At 43.3% G+C, this 26,572-nt stretch overlaps 1 protein-coding gene across 8 annotated transcripts in view; it reads left to right on the plus strand.

Annotated features, from left to right (window-relative positions):
* Positions 1-26,572, plus strand: part of Mgat5 (alpha-1,6-mannosylglycoprotein 6-beta-N-acetylglucosaminyltransferase) — a 331,545-nt gene that overhangs the window by 59,268 nt on the left and 245,705 nt on the right. For 4 of the 8 annotated variants that reach the window (XM_046454522.2, XM_058584189.1, XM_046453261.2 and 1 more), the window contains one exon: positions 7,766-7,971. The exons of 1 other annotated variant lie outside the window; for it this stretch is intronic. The gene's annotated coding sequence lies outside the window, so the exon portion shown is untranslated. Of the gene's footprint in view, positions 1-7,761; positions 7,972-11,222; positions 11,244-26,572 lie in introns of those variants that run through there. 3 more of the 8 variants (XM_046453871.2, XM_046452536.2, XM_058584850.1) reach the window with 2 other exon arrangements.

A 26,572-nucleotide genomic window follows, 5' to 3' on the forward strand; every position in this document is an offset into this window, starting at 1 on the left:
GTTTGGAGCTTGTCGTGGCTCCCGTAGGGGTGTTATGTGGGCAGCAGGCCACACGTGACGTGGGAGACATTTGCCAAGCGGCTTCGTTTGGTCCCAGCAGAGATGAAAAAGAATAGTTCTAGCAAAATTGCTAAGTCAGGGGTGTTGTCTCTGGGAAGCTGCCTTTTAACTTGATTTTTCTTGTCTGTGAAAGGTTTTTTTTTTTCCCTCTCTTTCTATTTTTTTTTTTCCTTATCCCCTTCCATGGTTTCTAGCTGTCTTTTGCAGTTAAAACTGAAGAATCTTACAGGCCCTGTTCTTTGACATGAGTTTATATCAAGTTGCCAAATATACTACCCTTTTTTTTTTTGTGTGTGTGTGTGTGTGTGTTTTCATTTTCAAGCCTCTGAGGAAGGAGAGGCAGAAGTGGTTAAAAAAAATCTAGTTCTATCTGAGATAGACATTGGATCATGTCCTTGCTGGGTGTCACAGTTCTTCAAAGTCACCTACAGGAGATTGCTAAGTCCTACAGCGGCATTCCTGGCCCTGACCACCTTGTGCCTCCACAGACCTGCCCTGGGCACCCCTGCCTCCCCTTATGTCCCAGGGATGTAGAAAAAGGTGCCCTGGAAAGTGTCTGGTTGGTGGTTCTCTGATCTGTCACATGCCCTTCTCCCTCTTGGGGATGACTTCCCTGCCATCTTTCAGCCTTCTAGGGTCCTTTCAATGTCTCTGTAGTCTTCCTTTTCAGAAAAGCATTCTTTGATTTTCCTTGATCCGATGAGAGAGGTTTCTGCTGGGTCCTTAACATATTGTGCCAATATCATGCACTGTTGTATTAGTACGCCACTGTGTGCCCAGCATCCAGAATGATACCCAGCACTAAGTAGCTCTCAAGAGATAGATATTGAACCTATGGGTGACCTGCATTTTTATCTAATCTTATGACAATTTATTGATATGTCTGTCTCACCACCACAGTTCGAGGATAGAGATTGTATCTGTTCATTGTTCTCATGCTCAGTGCCAAAGTTATTTGAAAATACCTGCATGGACAGCAGGTAAGCCTGGCCTGTGGGGAGAGCACTTCAGAGGCAAGAGAGACTCAGCAGTTGTTTGCATTTTCTTAAGTCTATGCACAGAACCTCCTCCTACAGCCCTGTGGTCAGTAGTGGGGGAACTCCAGGATACGATGGGGCCAGAATTCTGCCTTTGCCAGTTCCCATTCCCAGCCCCTTGTTTTGCAACTGGAAATGATTCCGTGCATGTGAAGGTGATAGCGTTCAGGTCTCAGGGAAAGTGCTTGACATTGATGTTGATTACTGGCTGATTGCTGCAGTAGGAAAACATCAGTAAAGAAGAAAAACTTTTAAAGAAGTGTTATGTAAAGGCAATATTAAATACCATCCTAAAGGAGGATTTCTTACTAACAAAGGTCCTGTGTGTCACAGATCTTGTTCCATTTATGCAGTACTTTTGATATGAGTGTGTAACTGATTTAGGTACTCAGCCCCTAGAATCGCATCATAGCAATCACATCACAGCCGTGTTTTTTTCTTTTCCCAGAAAAAGAAATTATAAGTGGTATAATAGAGATTTCCCAGTTTTGAGTCTTTCTTTTCCTGAGCTGCTCAGATCTTTGACAATCACTTCTCTGCCTATGAGTGCCAGCGGGCGGCAACGTGAATAACCAAGGGAAGAATCTTAGCCTTCAGGGAAGTGGAGAGGTGCCATTGAATATCTTCTTCTGTGTTTTTTTGATGAGGCTGCTCTCCACAACACAGTGCCATTTCACCTTGTCATTCCTGGTTCAGAAGGAGGGGTCCACGTTGCAGGGATCCCTGGCGCTCTGCTGTCTTCACGGGGTTGAGGAGGGCTGAATTATGAATGGTGGCCTATTGTGTGGCGTCTGTGGGGCCTGCACAGCATGGCCCATACTCTCAGATTGGGGAAAGAAAAAAGCAAACAGATCCCCAAGTCTTTCTTGATTCTGCCTGTCTCCCCAAATGGGAAAGTAGAACTGATCAATGTGGATGGTCCAGTCAAAGCCTGGTTATGATTTTAGCCTGGAATGTGTTTGGCCTTTTGGATGAGTTACTCTGAGTGGAACATGCTCTGCTAGCCTAGTGTGCTAGATTTCTGTTACTGTAACATTTATTACCTGAGATAAGAACCTGAGGAGGAGAAAAAGCTATTTGGCCTCATGATTTTGGAGGTGACAGTCCATGGCTGGTTGGCTTCATTGCTTTGGGGCCTTTGTGAATCATGGCAGGGGAGCACCTGGGAGAGCAAAGCCACTCACCATGGCTGGTGCTTGAAAGGGAGGAGGAGGTGGGGGCCTGGGGATCCTCCTCTCCCCTTCACGGGCACATCTCTAATGACCCCCAAACCTTCCTTTATGAGCCTCTCTTAAAACTTCTACCATCTGTCCATAGTGCCATACCAGGGAACTTGCATTTACAACATGAACCTTTAAGGCATGTTAATGATCCAAACCATGGCACCCTGTGACAGGGAATATTTGCTGAATCTAACAGGCCCAAAGGAGATGTATGAAGGCTAAACAGCCATAAAACAGCAACTTCCTGAGGAAGGTCTCGCCAGGCTGGGATGTCTTTGTATTTAATGAACCTGCCAGTCTTTGTCATTCTGTGACAGTGCCACATCAGAAGGACATTGTATTTCCCAGTTAGTTGCCCAGAGCATGTTCTTCGTGCTACTACTCTTGCCCACAAAATAGGAGAAAAGTTGACTTTGGTCATCATGACTGCCTGTAGGTGTCTCAGGGAGGAAAATGCAGGAGAAAGTGAGATCCTTTTCTCTCTCTCTCGTGTGCCAGGGTTGAACCCAAGGCTTTGTGCCTGCCAAGCACACACTCTGCCACTGAACTACACGACCAGCCCAGCCAAGTTCGCTGCTTTTGCAATCAATCATGAGATTCTGCCTCTGACCCAGGCCCGAATTCCATCTCAGGGGCTGAGATGACACGCCCAAAGTTTTTAGACACTGATTCCTTAGCAGTATTGAAAAGACAAAGCACTGAGGCTTATGAGTAGTAGACTGAAAGATGACAAGTCCAGTTGTCCCTCCCGCTAGACTGCAAGAAGGTCCCTAGCTCAGGGACTGCCTGTTGGTGTCAGCATGTTCCTAGGGCCAAGCCTGAAGTCACCACATGAAAGGAGCTCAGTTAATTGTTATAGATGGAGCTTGAGTCCCTGTGAGAAACGGGCACTAAAGACATTCCTGCTTATTGCAAAATTCTGTCCACCCACTTTCTAACAGGAGTTGAGATGGTGACTCCACTTCACAGTTTATGGATGAACTCATCCACTAAGAAGTGCGCGTTAGCTTTTTGGTGTGAATTTTGGGGTGGTTATGATTTTGTAGGGTGTTCTTGTCCCTATAGGCTCAGAATAGGAGGGTAAGTTGGCTGGAGCAGTTGGCTGTGTCAGATGTTGGATATCGCCTTCTGAGCTTACAACAGAAACTGCACCCAGAAGTGGTGTCCCTGGGCAGGTGGTGCGGGTAGCTGGGTGCCCGAGATTGCAGCTCCCGGGTCTACTCAGCATAATCCCGTCGTGATAACACAAATGAAGTCACTCATTCTTGGATTTGACATATATAATATATATATATATATATTGAATTCCAACTCTGTACCCAGCCTTATTCTGGGCACTGGGGATAGATGTGAGTAAAGACAGAGAAAGTGGAGAAACAGGTAAATCACATGCCAGGTGCACACACCTCTGAAGAGCAGTGAGGGCAAGGGATAGAGATACTGCCTTGGGGACCATTTTAGATTGGTGGTCTGGGGAGGTGGGTGGTGTTTGAGCAGAGAGCCAAGGGAGTATCCAGAATGGATAGAACTCCAAGAGGAGGAGGTGGCATGTGTGGGGACCCTGAGGCAGGAGCAGATTTGACTCGGCTCCCAGGCCACGTGGGCAAGGGAAGGGGGCAGGAAGATGAGCTTGGAGAGTGAGCTGTCTTGGCACCAGGAGAGCGTCGCTGGGCAGGGAGCATAAAATCCCAGCTTTGCAAACTGTGGTGGACATGTTCAGAGGATTTTGAGTAGGGGGTTAGAGCTATGCTTTCCAAATTTTGTTCACCTTGTATGAAGATTTGGTTGTAAAGGGACAAGCATGGGAGCTGAGAGATTGGTTAGGAAGGTGGGACAGTTGTCCACTGTAAGGTCAAGATGGCATGGACCCAGGCCAGGCAAGGAAGTTGGTGTTGCAGGCCTGTCTACCTCCATTCAGAATGAGCTGACCCCTCTCTGACTTCATGTGCTGCTGACTTTCCCGTGGTTTATTTTACTCCAGCCATACATGTTGTGCTGTGTTTTCCTCAGATTTTTACTTGCTCTGTTTTAATATCATTGACTTCCTGAAATTACACACATACATGCCTGCATTCATTCTCCCTCTCCCTTCATCTCTCTTTCTCTGACACACATACACACACCACACACACACACACACACACATGCACACACACGTTTGCTCTTTTCTCCTTTGATTCTCTTCCCTGAAGACCTTTTCAAATGTATTTCTGTACCCAAGCTGCCTAAGATGTTGCTCTGAATGTCATAGGTACTCAAAACATTCATGAGTGAATGAAATGGATGAACGACCAAGCGATGTCCTCATTATATAATTTTATTAGAGAATTTAAACCACCATGACTGCCTGAGGTTTTAATTGGTGCACTCTCAGTACACTGAAAACATCAAACCAGGACATCACTTTAATAAAAGTGAGAGAATATTTAACAATTTAGAGTTTAAATAATGAAATAAGTAGGGGAGAGGAGATTTATGTCAATTGAGGAGAGGTTCAGCCTGCAATAAGGGGAATGATGGTGATGATAAGGAACAACTTTCACCTGTTCATTTACTGCAGTGAAATTTGTCACTTTCATTTACATTCAGCACCATGCAGCTATTAATTTGTGTTTTTGCTGGAAAAGACTTTCAGAAAAATAGTTAACCATCTTTAGTGCTATGTTCTCGAAATTTGTTTTCCTGAGCTGCAATCAAAGCAGGATAATTCTGTCATCAGAAGGCTTACCTTCTTCCCCAAGGACATTGGCATGTGGCCACTGTGAGGCTAGAAGGAGGGAGCACATGGGGATGGTGGGCAGCCAGCAGCCAAAGCCTGTGGCTTTGGAGACAGGAGCTTCTTTTGCCTCTACCACGTGGCTTTGGGAAAGTCTCATAACTTCTCTGTGCCTCAGCGCTCTCCTCTATAAAAAAGGAATGATAATAGTATCCATCTTATGAAGTTTCCATGAGGATTGAGGAAATACATGCAGAAGGTCTTAGAACTTTGTCTGGGATAACAAGACCTCAAACATTGTAGCTGTTATTAAGTGGGAGAAGATGTCTAGTGGTTAACAGTTGCCGTCATTGTAGCAGATGAAAGATCTGAGGGCAGAGCATTTGAATTGACTGAAAATGGGAGAGACATGTTCTGATACACACAGGCATAATGCAGTACAGCTGTGCTAGTCTATACCTTATGAGTTAAAGGATATGGTCCCCAAACAAATGGCTCCCCTTCCAATGCCAGCTACAAGTTGGGTCCCAGGCCGTTCACATTTCTGACTGACTGGCTTAAAGTCTGGGGCTTCCTGTGACCCCTCGGGTTGGATAATTTACTAGAGTGACTTTAGAAAATACTCTTATACTTATCTTTAAAGGACATAAGTCAAGCCGGGGGTGGTGGTGTATGCCTGTGATCTCAGTGGTTCGGGAGGCTAAGGCAGGAGGATCATGAGTTCAAAGCCAGCCTCAGCAACTTCAGGGGCTGGGATTGTGGCTCAGAGGTAGAGCGCTTGCCTAGCACGGGCGGGACCCGAGTTCAATCCTCAGCACCACATAAAAATAAAGGCATTGTGTTGAAAAGAAAAAAAAAAGAAGGAATAAAAACACTATTAAAAAAATATATATATATATATGGACTGGGAGTGTGGCTCAGTGGCAGAATGCTTCTGGATTCAATCCCTGGTAAGAGATAGATATAGTGTAAGTCAAGATTAGCCAATTGAAGGGACACACAGGATGAGGTCTGGGAGGGTTTCAGTAGCCCTGTTCCTGTGGGATTAGGGTATGTCACCTTCCTGTCATATCCATGTGTTCTCTGACCAGAAGCAACCCTGATTTGGTGTCCAAAGCCTTTCTTGGGTGTTATTATATAGGAGTGATTGCGCATAGTGATATGGCCGGTGATGACCCCCCTCGTCTCCCAGTCGGGGTGACTCAGAGCCCTTACCCTCTGATTACATGGTTGGTCTTTCTGGTGACCATCACTCACCTGAGTCAGCTCATCTTTTAGTAGAAACTCAGGTTTGATCCATGGGGCTCATGATAAGACATTCCTGTTACTCAGGAAATTCCAATGATGTAGTCTTCCTCACAGGAACCAGCCACTTAAATTCCTTACTCTACAGTATGTGAGTTACTTGTGAGACAGCAAGATTCAAGATGGTGGCCTGGGAAGGGGGCTCAGCTCTTTTCTGGTCTTGGTGTTGTTGCTCTTTCCCAGTGTTAGGCAGTAGCAACATGTCATTAGCCTTAGTGGTCCTAGCTCTCCTTTCTTTAGAACAACTTTATTTAGTTGCATGGTAATTAAACTGTCTTGGGGGATTTTGTAGTGACCTTCTATTAAATAAGCCAAAAGACAGCATTTCTGAGCACGAGTCTTTCAAAATGTGTTTTTGAAACTTCTTTGCCGTGCCGTATGATTACAAGAAGTTGCTAGCTGGCCATAGCTATCTTTCTGGCTCCCAGAGGTGCCCTTCCTAGTAAGTGCATTCCAGATCTGGATGACATGGAATGCTGCCTTAGGGGATAGACAGCTGACCTCTCTGCTTCCTCTATCCTGCAGTCTTGCCCACTGAAGGCCTGAGATCAGGTGCTCTTGCAGGCTTGGGGTCAGATCTTTTCTCCCTGCAAACTCAGTAGTTCTTGATTCCATCTATTCTTTGATGTCTGTAGCAAGTGTGGCTTCTGTAGTCCATCTCTTAGAGTCTTTTTCTTTCTGTGCTACTCCAGTACAGTTTGGCCCCTGCAATTACAAACTGAGTATTTTTAGAGACACTCCATCCTCAACTTCTGTGGTCTAGCATTACCCAGAAGGGGGAAGGAACATCTAGTTAGGACCTTAGAGGCTGAAGTACCTGAACTTAATATATAAGCTTGCAGGAAGTTGTGTGTGTGTGTGTGTGTACGCACAGGCATGCACTTCTAAGTCTTTGTGTGTGTGTGAAGTTGTAGCAAGATGTGTAACATAAACTTTACCATTTTCGAATATATGGTGGTGTTAAGTCCATTCACATTGCTGTGCAACCATCGGTCACCATGTTCACTTCCAGGTCTTTTTCCTCTTCCTACACTTAAACTCCATACCCGTCACACAGTTCCTTATCCCCCCCCCCCCCTCAGCCCTGCCACTGTCATTCTACTTTGTGTTTCTGTGAATTTGATGACTCGAGGCCCCTCATGTAAGTGGAATCCTTTTCTTTTTTCTTTTTCTTTTTTTTTTTTCTGTGGTGCTGGGGATTGAACCCAGGGCCTTGTGCATGTGAATCAAACACTCTACCAACTGAGCTATATCCCCAGCCCCAAAGTGGAGTCCTTTTCGATTGGCTTCTTTCACCTGGCCTAGTCACTTCAAGATTCATCTGTGTTGCAGAATGTGTCAGAAATTCTCTTCATTTTAAGTTTGAATAACATTCCTATGTATGTAAACACTGCATCTTGGTTTCTGTTTGTTTTTTGAGACAGGGCCTCACTGTGTCACCAAGGCTGCCCTCGAACTCCTGGGCTCACTCCATCCTCCCTCCTCAACCTGCCAAGTAGCTGGGACCACAGGTGTGCTCCAGCGTGCCCGGCTCCTACTGCATTCTATTTACCCACTCATCGGTAGATGTGCGCTTGGATTTCTCCCACCTTTTGGATATGGCGGATAGTGCTACTGTGAGCTTTGGTGTGTAAGTATCTATTCAGGTCCTTACTTGGAGTTCTTTGGGGAAATTTCTGGATTCTATCATTTTTTTTTTTAACACAAGAAAGTGGAAAAAAAATCCACTTTTTTATGCGATTAGTCTGACGTGGGAAATAGTTCCTTGCCAGAGTAGTAATAAACTCAGGTTACTTTCTGATGAGTGAGCCGACAGGAAGTTAGGAGCACACTGTTGTTATAGGTTGTTCATTGCCTAAGGGACCACCCCACAAATGGTGATGCTGAGCATGTAAATAAGGGTTCAGGTGTGGTTGGCCAGATGTATTTCCAGCTATCCCTCTGCTCATGATTAATCTGATACCGACATCCTTCATTGAGGTAGACGGTTTGCTGTGTGGTTGTATGACACATTTATTAAGAGCCTGGACTCTGGGATCAGACTATCTGTTCTACACCCCAGCAGCTCCATTACCAGCTGGAGAAATTACCTCACCTCATCACATCTCAGTTTCTCTATTCATATGATGGGGTTAGGAAGATAGTCCTACTTTAAACTCATAAGCCACTCTCAATAATACCTGGTTCACAGTAGGTACACAGTTAATATATTTTTCAACAGTACTAATTATTAACATCAGATTTGAAATAATTTTTTAAATTAACAATAAAATGTAGATTGCAGACACTGTGACAGTATGAAGTATCTAAGTATTCTTTTATCTTGCTGTTGGGGAATCTAAAGTGGTTCAACTTTTCTGAAAGCAATGTAGGAATGTTATTACTCCAGAAGCCTAAAAATATTCTTGTTTATCGGGTATTCTTTTATTCTAAGGAAATATGTTAAGTTACAAAAGGTAAAATTGGGATACAGCTTATTGTGTCATTTTTATAAGATAGAAAAACTGAAACTAAATGACTAGCAGTGTGGGGTTATTTAAGTAAAACATGATATGTGTGTGTGCAATGGAGTACCCCTTAGATTTTCAACTGTGGTCATAATATATTATCATGAAAAAGTGTTCAAAATGTATTATGAGCTGGGTGTGGTGGTGCACACCTGTAGTCTCTGCTGTTGGGAGGCCAAGGCAGGAGGATCGTGAGTTCAAAGCCAGCCTCAGCAATAGCGAGGCACTGAGCAACTCACTGAGACCCTGTCTCTAAATAAAATACAAAAGAGGGCTGGGGATGTGGCTCAGTGGTTGAGTACCCTTGAGGTCAATCCCTGGTTACCCCCCCCCAAAAAAAAAAAAAACATATATATAAAAGCAGCTGCAAGAAATCGGGTGCAATATTTTTGTGATATATGTGTGTAAATAATATACTGCAAAAGGACATGTTTGTGTGTAACACACACATCATCTTTTCCTATATATGGAGATAAATAGTGTGTGTATATGGAGATGCTTATTTCATATCTGTGAAGAGAGATTGTTCATACTAAACTCTTGCCAGTTGATAGCTGCAGGAGGTGGAATGATAACTGCTTTCTAAAATCTCTTTGTGTTTTTCCAGTATTTATTAAATTTTGGCATTGAACAAGTATTATGTTTCTGTTAGAGGGAAAAAAAAAAGGCACTAACTTCACTTGCAAAAAGAAGATGCTGTCTGGGTATCTGAGGTTCCAAGACAGCAGTCCTCCAGGGAGAACCCAGCAGAGGCGCCTGTCTTACAGTCTTACAGAGGTTTCCAGCACCCAGGAATGGACTCTCATCTCCCACCAGGGCTGGCCTTATACCTGGGCTGTGGTGGACATGCCTCAGGAGCCCTCTACAGAGTCCCAGCCTGATGACAGGGAGCCCTTCCAACTCTGGCTTCAGGGAACTCTAGGACAGGCTCCTCTCTTACGTGCCTTAGTCCTTGTGGTTTCTGGAAGACTTCCTGACTGGGGCCCTGCAGGGTGAACAGAGAGTGTTTAATCAGTCGTGATGAAAGCCAGCTTCTGCTGGATCCCATTTTTGGATCCCACTTTCCCGTCTCGTGAAATGTCCCTGGCATGCCTAACGCAGACATTTATGTCCTTGTAGTTTTCTGCATAAAATTTTCTAAGGGTAAAAATAAACTTGCTTGCTGTTCAGAATTGATCCTGAGCAATACATCTTCCGCTGGACATGGGCACCAGATGGTGTTGCACCTCCTGCTGGGCTGACGAACAGGCCTTGGCTACAAACACCTTGAATTGCTCTTGAATCTTTCTGGGCACCTTCAACGTGAAACTCTGCCGATGGCAATTTGCATTTGTTTCTTTTTTCTTTCCCTCTTTTGATTTGAGGAAGGAGAAAGAAGTGACACTTTTTGGAATAATTGTCTATAAGTTGGATTTGTTTTATTGTTGGTGTTATGAATATGTGTCCCTAAATAACTGTGTTATGCCAACTTCTGAGAAGAGTAAATTTTGTCTCAGAGTTGTCCACAGGATAGCTTGAAAACCCATCTCTGCCTCTGTGTTAGATGTAGCAGGATGCTGATAGGTAGTAGCTTGAGGAAGGCTAGAAGAAAATAGTGCACCACTTATTTTATGGTGTTCCATGTGCATTCTTGATTGTTCTGGCTGCAATCCTAGGCAGAGACAAGGAGGCAGGTAGTAGAGAATGTTACATCTAAGTCCATCCACTAATCCAGCAGTGGCTCGAAAATAAGATGTCTGTCCTTGCACTCAGCAGTAGTAATAAAGGTTTGACTCAACAGATTTTTTTTTTTTTACATTAATGATATTATGATTTGGATGTGAGATGTCCCCAAAAGCTCATGAGTGAGACAATGCAAGAAGATTTAAGTGGAGAAATGATTGGGTTGTGAGAGCTTTAACCTAATCAGTGAATTAATCCCCTGATGGGATGTCTTGAGTGGTAAATGAAGGCAGTTAGAGTGTGGCTAGAGGAGGTAGGGACATGACTTTGGGGTATCTATATGTATCTGGTGAGTGGAGTGTCTCTGCTTCCTAATCATCATGTGAGCTGCTTCCCTCTGCCACACTCTTGCACCTGAGGAATGGAATCTGCTGTCTATGGACTGAGACCTCTAGAACCTTGAGCTCCCAAATAAACTTTTCCTCTTCTTCAGTTATTCTGGGCAGGTCTTATAGTCACAGCAATGAAAAAGTGGACTAAGGAACATACTATGAAATAAATGAGGGGGGCTATTTAGAATCTAAGAGTTTTTGTCCCGTCGCTGTGTATTCTCTCTCTCTCTCTCAGGACACCTAATTACCTCAGGGTACAGAGGGGAGAGTACAGTCCTGCCCCAACCCTTGGGGTAGATTCTGAAGTTTCACATCCCTCACCAGGCTTTCCTGGAGAAAGGGTAAGTTCTCTAACTTCTTTAGATCTGCCCTCACTGTGTACACTGGTGAAGGCCTAGGTGGAGTATCGTCCATGTGTATTTATGCTTCTATTTCATGCTGTCTAGTATTTTTGTGGTTCAGATGGCCCATGCCACCACAAGAACCTCACTCCTGGAAATAAGTTGGGTGTTGTTTACCAGTATAGGTGGAGTGTCTTTTCTTCTAAATGCTTGGAACCGGAATGTTGCAGATTTGGGGAAATTGGCATATGCATAATGAGATATCTTGGGGCTGGGACCCCATGAAATTCATTTGTGTTTCATGTACCCCTTATACACATAGCCTGAAGGTAGTTTCATACAATATTTTCGGTGTGTCTGCTCTTAGGCTGCAACCCCTCATGTGAGGTAAGGTGTGGAATTTTCCTCTTGCATCACTTCAGTATTCAAAGCATTTCAGATTTTGGAACATTTTAGATTTTGAGATTAGAGATGCTTAACCAATATACAGTCTCTTGTCTGTGGGCTGAGTGGGTTGTTCAAGCTCTTGATGTCCAGCAATATTAACAGTGGGTGTGAGGGTCACATTTTATTTTCATGGCCTCCAATCTCAGTTGTGCCCCAGAACACAGTGGGATCATGCATAATTGAGGTTATTAGCCTCTAGGACAGAAACACCCTTTGGAATGTTGTTTTAAACACTTGGATTTCTTCAGGGTTCCTGAAGCATCATTCATCTCTCACCTACCCAAGAGGGTGACTTGAATCAGAATTAGCAGCTACTGTGCTAGACTTGACTCCTTATTAGTCATCCACAAATTTAAAAATCCTTCTACATTTTTCCACTTGAATTTGAAAGAAGTTTTAAGTATGCATTTTCTGTTTGGGAAAAGAATTTATCTTTTCTAAGGTCCTTTCATATTTCGATTTTAGTCTATGTAACAGTTCTTCTTCTTCTTTTTTTTTTTTTCTTAATCATACTGGGGATTAAACCCAGGGCTTCTGATGTGTTGCTAGCCACATGGTCTACCACTGAGCTACTTCCCAGGCCCTGTTTTCTTTTGTTTTTTAAAGATGGGATTGCCCAAGTTGATCAAGTTGACTTTGACCTTGGGATCCTCCTGCCTCAACCTCCTGAGTAGCTGTGATTATAGGCACGCACCACCACACCCAGCCAGTTCTTACTTTTTTTATCCTCTGAAGTTGGAGTATAATTTGCTAGAAGTTATGCTAGAAATTACGGAGGGAAGAAAGATCTAAGAAATGACCCAATAAATACCCTGTTCTTATCTCCCTAAGGGGAGGTAGCATGTGGTTTGTAATCCATGTAGTTCTGTTACCTTCACCAAGCTTCTTGTAGAATGGGTTTCCTTTACCCTCACTCTGGTAGGCATTCTTGTGCTCCCTTCTTTCTGCATTAAGTACAAGTGAACCCCATAGTAAGGTTTGCCTGGAGCCTTCGTAGGCATGATTTCTGTTTGGTGCCTGCTCTGTTTGCATGTTCATGGGTGTTTGTGTCCGTAAATTTTGGGAGAAAGTTTTGAACGGCTGGATGATCTCATTTCTGACAATTATTATTTAACTGTGATGGTTATGGTAGGAAGTAGACTTTATCCTGGGTACTGGGCTGCAAAAGCCAGGATGACCAGTGAGTCTGAGCTTTGCAGTCCCTGTAAACTGACCAGTTCTCCAGCTGGTCAGTTAATATATCTGAACATCTGGAACAAATGGCCTTAAAACTCCCTTCACTTTTAAAATGCTGTGAGCCTAAGAATTCTACAGGTATGCCACTGTATTGGGGGAATTCTAGGGTAAAAAGTTTACATAATCCTTACTGACTTAAAGATAACTTTTTCCCAATTTATCATTTGATGTGGCCCCCTGTAGCCTCATGTTCATGGATTCGGGAGGAGTTGAATTTTCCTTTTGGCTATATTGTTGCTTATTTCACTTTTTTGATAGACATTTATTTAGGCCCTGTGCCTGCGTATAAGCAAATAACCAGAGGTAGAAATTTCGGTTGAGCATAGAATAGGTCCAGATATGTGATCCAGGACCTATTCTTCATTTACAAAAAACATTTTTTTCCCGTTATCATTGAAAAGATTGTAAGCTGTTGCTTCTGGTATTCCGACACTAACACAGTGTGTGTGTATGTGTGCAGAGTTTGTTTTTCGTCTTTAGAGCTTAAGGGTAAAATAAATCTATATGGTATCCAAGGGAGCTTTTTATGATATTGTTTAATATGTCTGTTTAACATTCTATTCAATGTAGGATATGCTTTCAAAGCAAAGTGATCATTTAAAATATGACAACTCGGATTTCTTGGTGAACTAGTTAATTATTTTTCTGTCAGATGCAAAATTGTTTTTCCATTAGGTACAGCTTGTAACAAATGATAGATGAAGCTTGTGTCATGGATCTGTAGCACCACCTTTATACCTCAAAGGCTGTTTCTCCTATGGTAATAGACTAAGTTGTAATAGTTTAAGAGGAGCATGTGTGTTTAAGTGGTTTATAAGATTTCTTGAAGTTAATAGGCTCTGCCTTTGAATATTCAACTACTTCAAAAATGACCCTTAAGATAAAGTTAATAGCCTGACATAGTGGAGCACATCTATTTTCCCAGCCACCAAGAGGCTGAGGCAGGAGGATCACAAGTTAGAAGCCAGCCTTAGCAATTTAGTGCGAACTTCAGCAATTTAGTGAGTCAAAATAAAAAACTAGGGCTTGGAATGTAGCCCAGTGATAAAGAATCCCTGGTTTCAATCCCCAGTACCCCCCTAAAAAAATAACACAATTCAATTTCATTCATTAGTTATTAGTTCACCAAATGTTTTTTGAAATCTTAACTGTGCCAGGGACTGAGATTCATATGGTTAGGGTGGGGGTTGGGGTCTGTGATACAAAAATGAGTAATCAGTTCTTGCCATTAAGAATGTTACAGACGAGCTAGGCCACATGCCTATAATTGCAGCAACTCAGAAGACCAGGAGGATTGCAAGTTTAAGGCTTCAGCAATTTAGCAAGACCCTGTTTCAAAAAATACAAAGGGCTGGGCGTATGGCTCAATGGTAGACTGTCGCTTGGCTTGATCCTCAGTATCATACACACACACACCCCCCTCAATCGTAAAGCTATTGCCTAGCATGCATGAGGTCTTGGGTTTGAGCTCCAGCACCACAAACAACAACAACAACAATAACAGCAAAAAACCTCTTAAGAACTGTTGGGTTAACAGGCATATATACCACAATATGCTTCAATCCCCCCTTCCCACCTTTGTTCTCTAGAGTGTTCCAAGCCCTTAGGAATTGGAACATTTTTACATTTGAATTTGACCATGATGTTGAGGGATTCTTCTGTCTCAGGCCTTCCATGCAGAAGGAACACCATTGAAGTATTAGTTTGGTGTTGCTAGTCTTGTTCCAGAAATTGCAAATAATCTATTTGAGAAGACTGGTTGAAAATTTACTTGAAAGGTGGATTGAGTCATTGCTTGGCCATAAAAATAAAGCCCATCTTTTTGTGTTTAACAATTAAAATAGGAAGGTTGGAATTAAGGAGAAAAAGAAATTTTTTTCCCCACTGTGTGGGATTGAACCCAGGGGTGCTTAACCACTGAACCATACAACCAGCCCTTATATATATTTATTTAGAAGACAGGGTCTCCCTGAGTTGCTTAGGGCCTTGCTAAGTTGTTGAGACTGACCTTGAACTTATGATCCTCCTGCCTCAGCTGCCCAAACTGCTGAGATTACAGGCCTGTACCATTTTGCCCAGCTTAAGCAGAGATTGTTGAGTCTCTTGGTATAATTTTCTGTCCTTCAGAATGGAAAGGTGATAATTCTGCCCTGTGATTGGCTGAGGAAAAGAAGGCGGGAATAGATCCCTTTTTCCCAGTTAGTTCAGAGCCTGTGTTAGGATTGCTGGCTGTGCTGATCTAAGAGAAACCCCAAACAATAAGGACATAAATGAAGTGGATATTAGTTTTCTTTTCTGTTAATGTCAGCTAGAATGGCACTTCCATTCTGCTAAAATGTGTAGGGGTTCGAGATCCTTCTAACTATTGCTCTGACATGCTTCTTAGCACTTTCTCTTTAGTGTGGCCCAAGAAGAGGGAGAAAAAAGGGTGAAAGGGCAGAGAAGAGGGCCCAAAAGTTGCACATATTTCTTCTTCTCCTGTGTGATTGGACATAGTTTCAGCCCATTGTCACCTGACTACAAGACATGCTTATATTCTGTGTAGCCTATTTCTCTGATGAATTCCTGATTCCATGGGAGAAGGAGAGAATGGCTTTGGGGAACAGTAGCAACACAAACACAAACCCATTTGGGCCTCATCCACTGAAATACAGGCTATTGGTAACTGGACGTAAAAGGTTCTTGGAGCCCTGAGTAGCCAAAAGGGCAGCCACAGCCCATATTCTTAGGGTTCTTCATCTTGAACAATGAAATAAATTTTATATAAGTTCTGTCCACTTCTCCTGATTTGCTGGCCCTAGCTGCCTTCAGTGAACTTGGCCATCACAGACAATTTACATGCACTGTGGAATATGTGCACTTGCTCTCAAGTTCTGCCCAGCTCTGCAGATTGCCAGCATTCTGAACCAGCATTTTTCAGAACTACCAAGCAACTGACAGCCATGCCCAGGAAGTTGGCAGCATGACATCTTTTGCTCTGGAGCCCTGCTCTATCTGAGGCTTGGCTCTCTTGGACCATCTGGACCCCATCCAGGGTGGCTGAGTTAATAAGATCTTTGGGGTATTTCAGTACAAAGCAACTTCAGCTTGGAGTTCCCTTGGTGTTAGTGAAGCACAGTCAACCCACACTTTCCATTTTTCTTCTTATCGGCAGCTTCTAGGCCTGCCTACTGGTCAAAATTCCTTGGAGAAGAGGCAGGTTAAATTTGAGGGTTCCTGCGATCTACCATAGCAGACCAACAAAGGCAGGTACATAAGAGGGGTGCCACGAATGGGGTGCTGTTGGGGTTAAAAGATGAACCAGATTTGGGAACCATTGCTTTGCCAGCTTCCTCTAACTACTTGGCCACCTAGTCATGGTTTCTCTTCAATTTGGGGGTTTGTATGACAGCTTAACTTGTAAATGTTAGGTATTGGGCTTTTTTTCTGACACTTGGCAAGTATTAGAGACACAAATTTATTTTCTGAGTGAATGGCATTTGTGTGTAGCTCCACAGCTCCTTTGAAATGTTTTCTTGTGGCATATTAAGTTGTCTTAAAACATTTTGGTTAACAGAAGGTAAAAATTAGCACGCCAGGAAATGTTGCATGTGTAACCATTTCAGAGAAATTAAATACTTTCATATCTTCCAAAATGGGTGATAGATTTGAAAGTAAACATGACTCCATTGTGGAGTTCTTACGCTAAGCTGCTATTTCTTGGGGAGATCCATTCTGTATACTTTGCCCAAATTTTTTTTAGAGTACTATCTTCCCTTTCTTTCTTGATTGCACATTTTCCTTTGCCACTTGCACCCCTTGTAAGAGGCCAGTGTGTTTTCTGTGAACTGATATGACTCAGAAGCACGCACGGCCCAGGAGATAAGAGCTCCTGGGCTGGGACTGGGATCTTGGAGGGAGTCAGGTCAGAGTAGTAAAAGCTTTGTGACTGCTCGGTAACTGGAAGCTGCTCTCCCTTTTATGCCACCTATAGACTGTTGGTAAGTTCTCTGGTGGGGACTGGTGTTTTAGGGATGGCTGTAACTACATTTTGCTAACTTGCTTTTTTTTTTTTTCCCCCTAAAAACAATAGTTTTACCTTGTTCTGCCATTGATTATGGGGATGGAGCGTTAAATCCCTGTTTAGAGAAGCAATGAGTTTTGCCCTGTTTGCCACCTATGATGTCAACATTAGGCAACTTTCCTGAACTGATCGTTCTAATACTCAGTTTGTGGTTTTGTTTCTCTGTTGATAATCTTCTTTTTAGGGTTCACCCCAAATCCTTTGCCTTTTCTTCTTTTATTATTTGAGACTTGGATTTGGGTGAGATTCTCTAAAAATCCTCTGCTTGGAAATGCCTCTGCCCACTGGCTAGTATCCATTGTTGCTCTTCAGTTCTGCTGGTGTGTGAGGGATGCAGGTATCCATTGGTTACCAACTGGATGCTGTGTGTGTGGAGGTGGTGCAGATGGTCGAAATGAAATGCAGCTGCCCAAGAGGAGCTTCCGTGGTCCAACAAAAATGCCAGCCATGAACAACGGGAGTCTTGCAACCGTTAATTAGAAGTACATTTTGAGGACTCGTTTTTCTTTCTCAGGCCAACTTTTTTTTGATTAAGGACTTAGAAAACTTTATTATCTGCAAAGAACTATTTGGGCACTTAATGACTGTCTTAGATGTTTCCCTCTCTTCCCCCATAAAGGCTGAGAAAGTCATAATTTTGGGAAAGTATTCTAGAAATATGTGACTGGCTGACCTTGACAAGGACAATGTAATATCCATGCTTAAGACTTAACCAGCTTTTCTGTCCAGGGAAAGTGGCCTTGAACCCAAAGGTTTCTGACAGGGCTGTCTAGAGCTCTCTTGATATTTCCCTTCCTTTGTGTGTTCTAATAAGAAATTTCTCTTGTCTCTGCAGTGACACTGTTCACAGGGACACAGCTGTTCCTCCTGGATAATGGTAGTTATTGCCAGTCAGTGGCCCTACTGGTCTCTTTTTCTTTTCTCTATTCAGCCTCCAAGTGACCTCCACCCACCAAGTGAGATCAGATAAACCCGATTTAGGGCAGGGTTAGTGTCTTCGAACATAAACTCTTTTAGCATTAGCTTTTCTCTATTTATTTATTCAAGAAACAATGAGTGGTACTGTGCTCTAGTCCCTGTTGTAATCACCAAGGATGTACTGGATAAAACGGATGAGTTCTCTGTCTTCGCGGAGTTTCTGTTCTGTTAAACAAAATGAGCAAGATAGATTCAGACAGTTGTTGGGCTGTGAGGGAAATGAGGGCTCCTATGTCCATAAGACGATGGGGCATAGCCTGGCCTCCTGCATGCACGTGGGTTGTGACTTGGGAATGAGGGGACAGCAGTGGAAAGGACTGGCCAGGCGCAGGAGGAAGCATGGGGTGAGGCGGGTGAAGCCGAAGGTCAGATCATGACAGCTATACTTGGCCAGTGTCAGAAATTGTGACTGTCCCTGCAGCGTGCCGGGGAATTGCTAGAATACAGAGAAAGCCTAGTCAGGCTGTGTAAACGGCCTCAAGTTTCCAGTGACAGTATTCGGAGTGACCTACTGGTAGGTGGACATCAGAGCTCTAAGTGCTAGGCTGTAAATCATATTTCTGCTTAGAAATGACATGTCCTCCCAACTTCAGTCTTCAGCGCCTGCATAGATGGATCCCACAGGGTCAAGACCTCTGTCTGCCAGGACAGAAGCTGTATGAAGGATTATCCTGACTGGTGATGGTGGGATGGAAGGAAGGTCCCTGCACTGTCTGTCCCTGTGTTACTATTGCTGAGTGTCTCTTCTTAATCCTTGCTGGTGTGATGGGTGGAAATGAAGATTGAGTGAGGCATACCTGGAGCGAATTATTGTTCTTATGCCCAGGACTCTGACCCTCTGTCTGTCCTTCCCTCTCCCTTTTTCTTTCCCATTTAGGGCTGTGCCTAGAGTTTTCTATAATCTCCTCTGCTCTTGTAAATCATTACCAGGGTTCAAAAAGACTTAAAGGTCGTTTTTATGTAGCATAATAAAATGCACACTTCTGGACTTTGAGTTCTGTACAGTGCCTGGATTCTCTAAAAGGGTCCCCCTCCCCCACACACTTTTCTTTTTTGATACTGGGGATTGAACCCAGCAGCACTTTGGCACTAAATTATGCCCCAGCTCTTTATATACATATAAATATATATATTTTTTATTTTGAGTCAGTTTCTTGCTAAGTTGCTTAGGAGGGCCTTGCTAAGTTGCCCAGGCTGGTGTTGAACTTGAAATCCTCCTGTCTCAGTCTCCCAAGTCAGTGGGATTACGAGTGGGTGCCACTGCACTTGGCTAAAAGGCACTTTTGATTTTGAACACATGCACACAAAAGTGGGTTTGTATTTCCATGTTGGGGAGCTTATGATCTTGTTTTAATGAACTTGGCTACCTCTGTTAATGCCCCCCCCCCCCCCCCCCCCCCGCTTGATTTTGCTCCTAGGGCTATTTGCTAAAAAATGGAGAGTATGTGGTCTTTGGGCTCTATGGGCTTCTTTGGTCTAATTGAGGTAAATTGACCTGTGAGCCAGTATATACAATCATGTATTAAATGATAATGTAAAATAATGTCAGTGGGAATACACAAAAAAATGTCTTCTGAGAACACAGCTCTCTGGGAGCTGGTGGGGTTGGGGTGGAATATTATAATCCTCTCTTAGACTTTGGCTCTAATAAGCAGATTATTTTCCTCTTTCCCTTCTATTTGAAAAGGCTCCTTCTTTCTACATTCTTTTACATTGGGGAGCCAGCAGATGGAAATAAAACAAAACAAAAACTGAAATGCTGTGGAGGACTGGGATAGGGTTGAGCTGTCAGGTGCCCCCTTGGCAGTGACAGAGGCCCCTCCAAAGTCTGCATTTTTCATGGTGTCAGGTCACCCTAGGACAGCTCCAGACAGGGTGGAACAGGTTTTCTGATTTGTCTGCAGAGCCTTTTCTCCTTTTGCCTTCAGGGTGACCCGTGCTTGTCAGATCCCCCAGGAGGGTGTTATCCTCAAGTGAGGTAACAGTTGCACAATGCTAATGAGAATGCAGTCTGGTGGCTGGAGGTGGCCTTGGTGGCCGCCAGGCACCCATATCTTTATCAGCCCTGACATGCTGCTCAGAAGGCCATACTCCCCATGCTAAGTGCTGCTTTAAAAAAATATTTTCTTTTCTTTTTTTATAAGAACAGTAATTACCTGCCCCTCCCCAGGTTGCTGATAAGCTGTCAGGCTTGGAGGGCTCTATGCTGATGTGTGGCTGGCTCCCAGTAGTGTATGCCACCAGTGTTTGGCATGGTCACTAAATTTATTTTTCTTTCTGCAATTTCTTATTTAATAGAGAGCTCATACTAATGAATACGTGCAATGCCTTTCATACCAGGATTGTGGTTATTATTGAATGCCCTTGAAACTACTTACACCTTGAGTTTACCAGTAATTCACATCTGTCTGGGAGTTCCTCTACTTTCCCATCTCCTGGCTTTGCCTCCTACCCCAGTTACCACTATCCAAAAATCTGTGTTCAGTAGTGAAGGAAAGATTTTCCCTTTCTGCTGGCTACTATGATCTGAGTACTTGTGTCCCAGGTTCAGGTATTGAGAACTAATACCCCAATGTGACGGTATGAAGAGCCAGGGCCTTGGGTTAGGGCTGTAGCTCAGTGACAGAGCGCTTGTCTAGCATATGTAAGGCACTGGGTTCCATCCTTAGCAACACACAAAAATAAATAAAATAAAGGCATTCTGTCTATCTACAACTACAAAACAAAGTTTAAAAAAAAAAAAAAGAATCAACGCTTTGGGGAGGTGATTAAGTCATGAGGGTAGAGCCCTCTGGAATAGGTGCCCTTAGAAAAGAGGCCTGAGCTAGAGCTGGTGCTTCTCTGCTGTGCTGTGTAAGACTCGGCTGGAGAAGATGCCACTGATGAGACAGAGAATAGCCCTCTGTATGCACCAGATCTGCTAGTGCCTTGATGTTGGCCTTTGCAGTCTCCAGAACTGGAAATAATAGATTTCCAGGGCTTTTACATTAACAGTCTATTTTGTTACAGCAGCCCAGATGGACTCAGACACCACCCAGGGCCCAGGTGGGAGTGCTGCACCTGTGTGGGCACCCATACCTGCACCTGTGTGCATGCACGTGTGCATGTATGGTGGGAAGGTCCTTGTAGATCACACCTCCTCATGAGATAAGCAATGTCTCAAGAGTATATTTTAGCCAGGATATTTGAGAGTCAATTTTAACACTACGAGACCCATCATCTCCTTTTACAGCAATTATTTTGTAATTTGTTCTCTTTACCATCCTATATACAAGTCACACATAATGTGACCCAAGGACACAAATTTTTTTTTAAAAAAGTAATAACTCTAAATGAAATAAAAGGAAAGTAATATATAATCAAATAGGTATTTCATTACCTGAAGACACAGAACCAAGTATATTATGAAGACAAAAGGAAGCAGTCAAAAACTCTTGTACCTATTGGCTAAATCACCTAGAAATGTAGCAACTCCTTATAGGGTTGATTTGGTGACTCAAGGGGTTGCTTCTTCGGTGGTAGGGTTTTTTTGTTTGTTTGTTTGTTTTGTTTAATGGTTAATCGCTTGTGGTAAAGTTCAGAACAAAACAAAGTGTGTTCTTAGCTCATTATATTTGATAGTTTAATTTTGGGAAATTTAAATATGTACAAACTATGCAGAAAGCAGTTCCATTCCCATAGGTGCAAATAAGTCTTCACAGCGGGTCTCAGTCCCCTGGAGGATGCTTCTTTCTGTTGCAGATTTCTGGGTCCTATTCCTGGAGACTCAGCTGGTCTCTGAAATCTGCATATTTAAGGAGCATCCCAGGTCATTCCAGTGCTGCAGAAGGGTCCAGGGACAAGCTTTGGGGAATGCTGTTTGAAACTGTGATCATAGGACCCAGAGCTTGCTCTTTATTTATGTATGTAGTTTTACACAGTAATGGGGATGGGTCTTGAGGCTTTGGCTTACTAGGGAAGTGCTCTGTCACTGAAGTACATCCTTAGCCCTTTTTAAATTTTTATTTTGAGGTAGGGTCTCACTAAATTGCCCAGGCTGACCTCAAACTTGCCATTCTCCTGTCTCAGCTTCCACAGTAGCTGGAATTACTGCACCTAGCATTGCTTGCTTATTTTTAATGTTTGAGAACTGTTGAGTTTCCATTGAAGCTAAAGATCTGTTGCAGGAAGAGTGATCAGATACTCAGTGAGTCCTGCAAAATCTGTAAGACACATTGTTGGCACCACTGACTCTTTTTTTTTTTTTTCCTTTGCTAGGGATAGGGATCCAACCAACCACACACCTTAACACATGCTAGGCAGGCACTTTACCACTGAGTCACACTCCCAGCAACACCTTTGATTCTTGTACTTAAACAATGTGTGTGTTTGTGTGTGTGTGTGTGTGTGTGTGTGTGTGTTGGGGATCAAACCAAGAGCCTTGTGCATATTAGGAAAGTGCTCTACCACTGAATTGCACCCTCAGACCATTTTACTCTTCTGAACATAGTGTCCCTAAGTTGCCCAGGCTGGCCTTGAACTTGGGATTCTCTTTCCTCAGCCTCCCAAGTAGCTGGGATTTGCAGGCAAGCACCACTACCATAGCTAAAACAAATGTGTTTTTTAAAAGCCCAGAAAATGGGCATTCTGAAACCCTAGAGCTACCCAAGATTTATGAGATATCATAAGGGTGTGAGGGGGATTCGTGTTCTGAAAGAGAACAGGAGCCAATCTGGACTCCATATGCAGGTCTTTATGGCTTGTGGCCCTGGACGAATCCCATCACCTCTTCAGAGACGCATTATGACTCTCAAGGGCCCAAGACTGAGTTTTGTAGACCCCTTCCATTAAAAGAAAAAATCAAAAATTTCATTTTACAACTGCATCTGGGGTAGATTATATTCTGTGTGTGTGTGTGTGTGTGTGTATTTTGAAAGAAATGAAAGCACGTTTGTGGACCCCTATGTTTTGTGGGCCAGTAGTCATGCGCAGAAGTCAGCCTTGAACCACTCTGAACATCTGTTTCTTCATCTGAAAACTGCAGATGAGTTGCTTTGTGGGTTGTGTTGTGGGGATTTTATCTGATGGGAGTAAAACCCTCCAGTGTACTTACTACCTGGCACTCTTGGGCTTATCATACCTAAGCTAAGAGGACGTATTCTGTTAAAGCAGTGAGCCTTTGCACAGATGTCTAGAAAAGGATTGGATTTGTCCTTTTACTGCATAACTTTTCTTAATTAATCGTGCTGTTTACGGGGAGGTTCTTTCCCTCCCAATCTTCACTCTCATTCATGCCAACGCTCATTCCCACCATCTGTTGGGCTTCACAGCCCTCCCACCCTCTGGGAGGATCAAGTAGTCACGCACTCATCTTTTAAGAAGGATGAATGGAGACACAGTGGGCCTCACTCTTGTGGGGAGTTTCTTCCTCTCACTAGAGAAATTCTAATTTCTGCCTGAGGGCCCTTGTTCTGTGCTGTGTTCCCTGCTTCCTGGGCCAGTGAGATTAGGTTTCAGGAAGTTGGATTGTGAGACTCAGAAGAAAATTTGTTGGTTAGCACCTGGCATGATTAACTCCGGGATTAAGGGAGGCTTTTGCAAGCCAGAACTGTGATGCAACAGATAAAAGGTATAAGGGAAGGCAAGGGAGCCAGCCGCCGTGGACAGGGGATAGTTGGGCACTCGGAAAGCTGAGAAATGAGAATGAAGTGCAGGACCCCAGGGCCAGATCTCAGTCCCTTTCCTGTGGGAACCAGGAAATCACTGACCCTTCAGTCTAGAGACTGACTGGAACAAGATGACGGGAGACTGGTTTGGATTGTGAAACCGCTCAGTGAACGGGTATACAGGCATATTTATTGAGCTCCTGATATGTACTGTAGATTGTAGGTGAGGCTTGGGGTAGAGGATAATGCTGTCATGCATAGGCCAATGTCATGAGAGCCTGCCTTTAGTGCATATTCTGCTGAGAGGAAATCACACACTGCAACAACAGTCAATTAAGGTTTTTAGTTGTTCCTAAGTGTTTTAAAATGATGAAGATGGGAAGTCAGAAAGAAAATGACTGAATGGCACTGGATGATGACCTAACATTGTAGGTGAGGCTTGGGGTAGGGGATAGTGCTGTCATGCATAGAGCAGGAGGAAGAACAGGCATAGCAGATGGGGTAGTGAGTGCAAAGGCCCTGGGGCAGGAACAAGCCTTTGCCTCTTACAGGAGAGGGCAGAGATCAGTGTGTGTGCATATTAGTAACAGAGTAAGAAGAGAGGTAAAGAGGTGGGGGCAGTGTGTAGGTCCTATGGGTGGGTCATTGTCCAGTTTGGGAGTCGACCCTGAATAGACTTGTATCTGGGAGTGACATCTAATCAACACTTTAGAAAGATGGTGGATAGCCCTGTGGAGGTTCAAGGCTGGCTGGGGACAAGGATGAATAAGGCAGAAAAATAGGACAGGAACTTGTCACCGTAATCTAGATGCGAGGTAAGGGTAGCTTTGATTGGGGTGGAAGAAGTACAGATGGTGAAAAACAGATTTGGGATTCATTTGTGGGGCAGAGCTGTTAAATATTGATATATTAGATATGAGGTGTGGGAGGGATGGAGAGAATGTTCTCATGAGGGCTAAGGTTTTTTGTGAGCAGGTGGGTGGATGGTGATGCCATTTGTGAGTGTTGGCATTAAACCAGCTCGCTGTGTTTTGAGCCTGTGGAGTTGGGAATCCATACTACACGTTCAAGTGAGGCTGATGAACGCGGACCCCTCATCCACATGAGGGGTCAGGCTAGATATAGGAATTTGAGAGCCTTTGCAAGTAGGTGGTGTTTGAGGTCATGGGGCAGGGTGTGCTCTCTAAGGAAGAGAATACAGGTAGTGGTGATATCCCAGGACAGAGCCCAGGTGTGCCGCAACCTGGTGAGCTCTGTGTTAGAAGTCAGCCCAGGAATTGCTGCAGTGTCCTAGGCAGATCATTGATAAAGAACACTTCTATAAATAGCAATCCCTACAGGGGTGACAGAGAGCCAGCATAGCAGGCCCTGAGAAAGAATAGTGATTGATAGGCGCTTAAAAGTGTATGTTCTTCCTCTGGCATGCTGGAAAAGCTACCTCAAGAGGGTGTTCTTAATTGAGTGAGGTCCCTAAATTCCTCCATTGTCTTGTATTTGTGCTTGGGATTACTGACTTTGTGAGCAAAGCTCTTTGACCTTTGTGGATGGAGGGTACTCATTATTATTAAGAGAAATTCTCCGAAAAGAATGTCAGTCCCTTTGTGTTCCTCAGCTCTGACTTCTGAATTACCCGACAGTTTAAAAAGAATCTTGTGAGTGGTGAGGATAAAGACAGAAAGTTGAATTTTGAAGCCTCTGATGGCCAAGTCCTACTGAATCTTAGCATTCTGTTATGTCAGGCATTCCAGTGGGGGAAGACGGGCCCTTTTATTTTTTAATATTTTTTTATTTTCATTTTTTTTTAGTTATACCTGACAGTAGAGTGTCAATATAATTTTGACATTTTATATATACATGGGGTATGACTTCCCGTTCTTATGGTTGTATGTGACATTGAATTACACTGGTTGTGTATTCATACATGAACATAAGAAAGTTATGTCTAGTTCATTCTATTCCCATCCCTCTCTCTTCCCTTCATTCTTCTTTGTCTAATCCAATGAACTTTTTCTCTCCTGCCCCCTTGTGTATTAGCATCCACATATCAGAGAGAACATTTGGCCTTTGATTTTTTTTGGGGACTGGCTTATTTCACTTAGCTTGATAGTCCCCAGGTCCATCCATTTACAGCAAATACCATAATTTCATTGTTCTTTATGGCTGAGTAATATTCCATTATGTATATATACCACATTTTCTCTATCTGTTTATTTGTTGAAGGGCACTAGGTTGGTTCCATAGTTTTGCTATTGTGAATTGACCTTCTTTAAACTTGATGTGGCTACATCACTATAATATTCTGATTTTAAGCCCTTTGGGATAACTGGGTGGCTCTATTCCAAGTTTTCTGAGGAATCTCCATACTGCTTCCCAGAGTTGTTGTATACATTTGCAGTGAGAGTCTCCTTTAGATTCAGAGGATCCTCAGGATATTGATGTGAATAGAAGAATGAACTAGCTCCATCCTTTCATTAGGCCTTTGCTTCATCTAAAGCACACACTTGGGAAATAGGGTGTGTATTAGTTTCCTATAGCTGCTGTAACAAATGATCACACTTAGTGGCTTAAAACAAATGTATTGTCATTCAGCTAACTCTGTAGGTTAGAAATGTGAAATAGTACTGTATTATGTTGAATAATGTTCTCTAGAGATACCAAGACCTAACCCCTAGAACCTGCCAATGTTAACCCTACGTGGAAAAGAGATCTTTGCAGATGTGATTAAGTTAATCATCTTAAAATGGGGAGATTATTTTGGGTTATTAACATGGGCTCCATATGTCATCACAAATACCTTTCTAATGGAAAGATAGATGAAGATGACAGAGAAGGAAAGTGACTATGGATATAGAAATTGGAGTGATGTGGCCTTAAGCCATAGAATGTAGGCTGCCATGAGCAGCTAGATGAGACCAGGTAATGGATTGTCCCTTAGATCCCTGGGAGGTAGCACTGCCCTG

This window comes from Marmota monax, unplaced genomic scaffold (assembly GCF_021218885.2).
Source record: "Marmota monax isolate L192 unplaced genomic scaffold, Marmota_monax_Labrador192_F-V1.1 WCK01_AAM20220418_F8-fsc00154, whole genome shotgun sequence".
Classification (NCBI taxonomy): domain Eukaryota; kingdom Metazoa; phylum Chordata; class Mammalia; order Rodentia; family Sciuridae; genus Marmota; species Marmota monax.